Source organism: Lycium barbarum, chromosome 5 (assembly GCF_019175385.1).
Source record: "Lycium barbarum isolate Lr01 chromosome 5, ASM1917538v2, whole genome shotgun sequence".
In the NCBI taxonomy this organism is placed as follows: domain Eukaryota; kingdom Viridiplantae; phylum Streptophyta; class Magnoliopsida; order Solanales; family Solanaceae; genus Lycium; species Lycium barbarum.
Genome location: NC_083341.1, coordinates 43,242,313 through 43,248,840, shown reverse-complemented (window position 1 = coordinate 43,248,840; position 6,528 = coordinate 43,242,313). Strand labels below are relative to the sequence as shown.

Below are 6,528 nucleotides of genomic sequence, written 5' to 3'. Positions count from 1 at the left end.
TATTTTACATACTATCCAAAATAACCCTGCGCACAGAAAATACCAAGAAAGGCCACACCGGCCAGCAAAGCAATATATAAACATATGCGGACCGGCCGCCGCGGCGAATGGGGTCGCCCCAAACACAACATATACACACATCCGTACAGAAAGACCCTAACCCACAAACATGTCCACAGACCTCTAAACAGACCGACAGAGTCATATGTCAGGACAGGGCCCCGCCGTACCCGGAGTTGCCATACATACAGAATATACAGAAGACAGAAGATATATACCAAAAGTACACGCTCCGGACCAAAGGAGCTCTTCAAAATAGCAGAATCTGAGCCCTAGACTGGCGGCGTATCTTCAGGTGCGTCTGTACCTGCGGGCATCTAACGCAGCCCCCGAAGAACCGGGGGTCAGTACGAAGAATGTACCGAGTATATAAAGCAGAAACACAACAAACATAATCATAGTCTGAACCGGAAGCACAGAAATATAGCAAACGGAATCGTAATCCAACAAACAGACAGAGATATACCGGACAGAGTTGTAGTCCAGACAGACAGACGGAAGGATACCAGACAGAATCATAGTCCAGACGGACAGACAGAATCATAATCCATACGGACAGACAGAATCAGAATCCAATCAGACAGACAGAATCATAATAGGGCACAAGAACGTGGTCGCAACTCCTGCCTTTGGCGCCACAACATATCATATTTTAGAAGATTTCACATCTTCGAACATCTCCGTCACATAACACATCATATCATAACCACGGTAACCCCGGGGACAGATCACACGCCGAGAAACCGGACACATCATACTTCGTAACATATACACGGTAACCGGGGACGACATATACCACAGCACCCCGGAACCAGATACATCATACTTCAGAATTCATACATGGGACCCGGCCCCGGACAAGGGACTCGGCGGCCCATCCGCACGATATACACCGGCCCGGGATCCGGTGAAAGGAAGCATTGAGACATCCATGAACAGATTAATGAGAAACCACATACATACAGATCGTTATACCGACTCAATCAAACTGAAGTAGGCCAAATGGCGAGTCAAATCAGAGTATTCGGATAGCGTTCATAATGTGCGCCTATATCCTGCTTGGGAAGGTAAAACAGATTATTACCAGAATCAGATTTTTTTTGATGTCAAAGCCATTTTGTAAAATTTATATAAAAAGTAGTCATATCGTGATCAGAATAATAGTCCAGATGTTGCCTGTGAGAAACGGACAGAAATAGGGCAATTCAGGTCATACAAAAAGTGTCAGGGCCTTGTGGGCCCACCTCGGACCAACTTGAGGCGACATACGTAAATTACTGATAATAGACCTTAAGAGGTCATCCATAATCATTTGGGAGTATTCTGACTTCGTTTAGGAAGGTTTCATACAAAAGTTCACTTTAGGGACAAATTATAAGAAAAGTGATTCAGTCTCGCTGAAGGAATTGGAGCGGGTTTCCATCTCGAATTCCGGGGAACGAAGTCGTATTTAAGGCTCGCGGCTGAGCCTATTATGTTCAGAACATGCCTAAGAAGGAAGGGGTAGGCTTTACATACCTCGATTGCGCCTTACGCTCGCTTGGCTTCGATTCCAATCTCGTCCAGAATCTACAAATGGTCATGTTTACCAATTGTCAAATTCAAGACTTAAGACTCCAAATTCATTACATATTTGCCTACCAAAATTTCGGCAGTATTTCCTTTATACATATAACATCCCCAAAAGTTAAACACAGCCAAACAATCAACGCAACCCAACAACAATATCTATAATGACAACAAGTATTTCAAAACACATAATATGGCACAATTTGCCATCTTTCCGTCATAACGTAACATCTTTCATTCCGACCTTACACTTCCAAACCAAACTGATTATTTTCATATTCATCACTCATCAAGATCACTACAACATGATTCAAAGGCATATCCTATCGTTTTCACCAAATATACATAAAGTATGCACAATATACAAGTTTCCTACCAAAAGCATAATTCACCCACAACTTCCAATCTTTTAGCAAACATGTTCATGATATATTTCTATCTTTCAACTTCATCAATGACAACCATAATTTGCCTCTTAATACTTTCATTTCCATTTTTACATAAGTGACAATAAATTTGCATAATTTCCTACAACAACTTAACAACCATTCTTCCATGATAACAAAAACCATTATTCTTTCATTCACTTCACAATAACACACTTAACATACTAACAAGATTTAATTCACCTTCCATCATCCACATCACACCACACGGCCACATGCTATATTTTCCAACTTCCCCTAATTCATTCAACTTTCACTTCCAATATAAATTCCATCAAAATCACAACTAGGATACAATACAAAATTCAACACATCTCAACCACACAATTATGCACACACACGGCCATACATATGCATACATACCAATACCATACAAACTTCCATATTTCCATAGTTTCTACCAATTCCTACATTCCACAACATAAACAAAGCTTCATAACATGAAAAGAACATAAGATTCTTACCTTTTTACCAACAAATTCTCCTTGCTACCAAAGATAGTTTCTTGCCAAAATAATTGTACCAAGTTGTAGAGAATCTTGCACTTAGTAATAATCCCACAAGAAATGGATTTTTGAACCAAGGATTTAACTCCAAGATTTTTTTTTCTTTTCTTTTCTCTTTCTCTTCTTGGCCGTAGGCCTTCTTTTTTTCTCCTCTCAATTTTATGTTCTTGAAACTTCTTGAAAAGGAAAGAATTATGGATCATCTTCTTATTAATACATGAGTTAAATTTATTGTGGGCTTGGGCCATTTTAATTACCATGGCCGGCCACCCTTTGCATAGTTGGGCCTTCTCTTTTTTTTTTTTGATTCCCCAAGCCCAATTACTTATGGCTAATTTAAAATTCCCGAGGCTAATTTCCGAAATTCCAATTTTTGCCCTTGGCCTTCCTCCGTATTTCACACTAATAATTTCATAGCCAACACATTCATACCAAGTAAGGTCCAATTATGGCCTCATTCATTACAAGCCAAGTTATCTCCAATTTTTCGAATATGCAAAAATACCGGATGTAACACTAATCTTAGTCGGCCTATGATACTTACATGTACTTAGTGTTTGTATTGATACTACCTTGCTGCACCCTTTTTTAGTGCAGATTTTGTTCCAGAGATTTCATCCAGACTACATCTCTAGCTTGAAGCTAGTTTGCTCGATCAGATTCGAGGGTGAGCTTCTATCCATGCCATGCCACCTGAAGATCTCTCTTTTCAAATTTCTATTTCCATTCAAGACATTATTTGTTATTATAGTTGAGATATACTTCATTCTTTAGATATTGTTGGTTAGAGTCCTTGTACAATGACTTTTAGATTTTGGGGGTGTAATAGTTAGACTTCCGCACTTATATTATCTATTAGTTATGAATTGTTTTATTTATTTATTTATTTATTCATTCACTTATCTATTGACTGTTAGTAAATGATTAAAGAAGTTGAAATTGGCTAATGATTAATGGGTAAGGGTTCGCCTACTAGTGATAATAAGGCAGGTGCCCGTACGATCAGTAATTAGGGTCGTGACAATATATATATATATATATATATATATATATATATATATATATACCATGGGGCTACATCATCATTATTAAGCCACTCTTGAGGCTATCATCATCATACCATACCCGACTACTGTGGTGTCCACAATAGGTGCCGTGGCCAGATATAGAGCGGCGCGGTGTCATAAAATAGATACATATATATAAATCATACATGAGAGTACAAAGAAGTGTTACGATCTCCGATTACCATTATGGAACTATCATCGTCGATATATCTCATCTTGAAGGATCAATGACCATAAGGTGAGATCAATAACCATGAGACAAAATCAATAGACATAAGACAAAATCAATAATCGTGAAACAAGACCAGTAACATCATAAGAATATCAAGAGCATAAGCTTCTAATATTTCTAGGAGTGGATTCATTATGGATATCATTCGTATACGTTCATATCAAAATTGATAAGAAAGGGTATGTTTTGATGATATGGATAACCCTAAGGAACCAGATACAATTAGGTTCATCTTTCAAAACATAGTTAACCTTATGATATCTCATATGCTGCTTGTTTAATATGCTCCTTGAAGGATCAGATGCCTGCAGGAATTGCTCATATATGGGAGATCAGATATGTTGATTCAGAAGGACCAGATGGGATTAGGTTTCCAGCCTGCTCAACAAACAATACAGTTGTAGAGCTACTGACAGTGTATCTCGTACCTACAACGTGTTCGAAGAAACGATGAGGAACCAGGTTCCTCCAAATAAAGGTTCTGGTCACTGAAGCTGAAAGTCCAAATCCACAGCTGTAAAGTGAGCAATTGAAAAGTAAATGTAGTTGTACAACAGTACCTCATCAAGGCCGATTGATTAACGGTCTAGATTTCATAAGTGGTCATATCTAGTCTCTCTCTCTCTCTCTCTCTCTCAGTGCATATAAAGACGTCATCTTCCAAGAGATGGCTCATTCGTGCACAATCCAAAAATTGCTCCATCCAAAGTGTAAGTCTCCACCTTTAAAGGTGTTCCTCAAGAATAGAGCCACGACAACCCAAAGGACCAGGTACAAAACTAAAGATGTTTTAGGTCCTTAGGTTGTTGAGTCTTTGTTCTTTTGTGCTTAAACTATAAACCTACTCTTCCATGAAAAGAAGTTGTTTGTAGGTGTCCAAAATTCTCAAGGTTTCTTCCATAAGCTCCTGAGTGTTACACTAGGCTAGAGTTAGCTTAGTTGTATTAGCGTGTGGCTAGAGTTAGTGTTACACCTTCCGTTTTATTGCAAGGAGATTTTGGCTTATTGGCGGTGTGTACCTTCGGTTCGGTAATCCGCACCAGAGTTTTGGACATGACATATTTTACCTTGTATGTGTACAGGAGTATAAGTATGCATTCTTGACATTACGAGGGAATTAGAAGTGAAACGAATCGAATCGGAGCAAAACGGAGAAGTTCAGAAAAACTGCTGAAACCAGTCAACGTCGACGGCCCAAAAGACGACCGTCGACATGTCGACGAGCCGTAAACAGGGTTCTGCAATCAGGCATCTCAGGCGGCAGTTCGACGGGGATGTCGACAGCCCGTCGATACGTCGATGATCGTCGACCCTGCTCATCGACCCGCGGATTGGAATTTTCCAGCCCTGATTATAAATATAAGATCCCACGTTTTTATTCCATTATTCCCCCCAAAACAGATCCTACATCTCTCTAGAACTCTCCAAAACCCTCCCTCTATTTCTACAACAAATCTATACCAAAAAAAAAAAGATCAAAAGCAAAGATTAAGAGATTTATGTACTAGGAAGCCTATTAGGGTTTTTGAAGAGTAAGAATTTCTTTGGTATTCAAGTGGGGGATTTCATTCTGATGGAGTATATTGACTCAAGGCTTGTTCCTAAGTGATTAAGGTGAGTTTTATGTTTATTTCATGTTATTGAGAATATTGAGTGGTTAAAAGACTTGTATTATGGAAGAAAGTGGTATATGAGCTTAAATTCTTAGTATGAGATGAATATAATCTCATTATAGATGATGCTAATGACGTTGAGGAAATGTTATGTGAGGAATAAATATGATGTTGTATTATAATTATGGTTATGGATATCCTTGAAGGGGAATTGTGAGAATTGAATAATGCTTAGCTTAAAGAGGTTATTGATTAGGATATTGTGGGTGTTGTTGTTGATGGTTGGGAATTGTTACAGTTAGACAAAGTGGTTGAAACAATGGGGATATTGCCCAATTTTCGTTAGCACTTAGTCGCTTTAGCTTAAGCTTAAGTATGTCTTCAATTATCTAATCTTAGTACGAATTTCATTTGTTATATCCCGTATTTTGCACGTTCGGATAATTTGGGATAATTGTGACAAGTTAAAGACAAGGCTATATTTTGATCTTGTTTAATACATAAGTTGCTCATGAAAATATTGATGCGGAAATATTGAGGAAGGCTAAGGGCAAATTTAGAAGTTAGGAAAATAGTTTTTCATGAATTACAAAAATTGGTCATGAAATAAAATGGGCTTGGAATAAAAAGAAAAAAAAGATTTGGGCTTGAAAAAAATGGCCAAGTGTGGCCGGCCAAGGGGGAAAGGGCCAAGGCCCATATGAAAGCTAAAAAAATAAGTAATAAAAGGGATAACCCAGTATCATTTTGTCATCTCCAATTCAAGAACATTCAAGAAAAACTTGAGACGAAAGTGAGAAGGGTCATTCGGCCAAGAAAAAGAAAATAAGAAAATTTTTGACGCCTTCAATTTTGATCCAAAAAAATATTTTCTTCTAGTATTCCTACTAATTCAAGGGTCCTCTTTAACGTGGTATAATTGTTAGAGGAAGAAGACCTCTCTTTGTTGCAAGTTCATAATCATAGCCAAGTGAGAAGTTAAGGGAAAAAGGTAAGAATTAATCTTCTTTTATATGTTATGGATGATTGTGTATG

The 6,528-nt window shown here is 38.1% G+C and overlaps 1 long non-coding RNA gene across 1 annotated transcript; it reads right to left on the bottom strand.

Annotated features, from left to right (window-relative positions):
- Window positions 1-245: 245 nt before the first annotated feature.
- LOC132642448 (uncharacterized) lies at window positions 246-2,698 on the bottom strand. Its single transcript, XR_009583167.1, has 3 exons — window positions 2,540-2,698; window positions 1,579-1,629; window positions 246-367 (listed from the first exon to the last, which is right to left on the bottom strand). It is a non-coding gene; the product is annotated as an uncharacterized LOC132642448 (long non-coding RNA).
- Window positions 2,699-6,528: the final 3,830 nt, after the last annotated feature.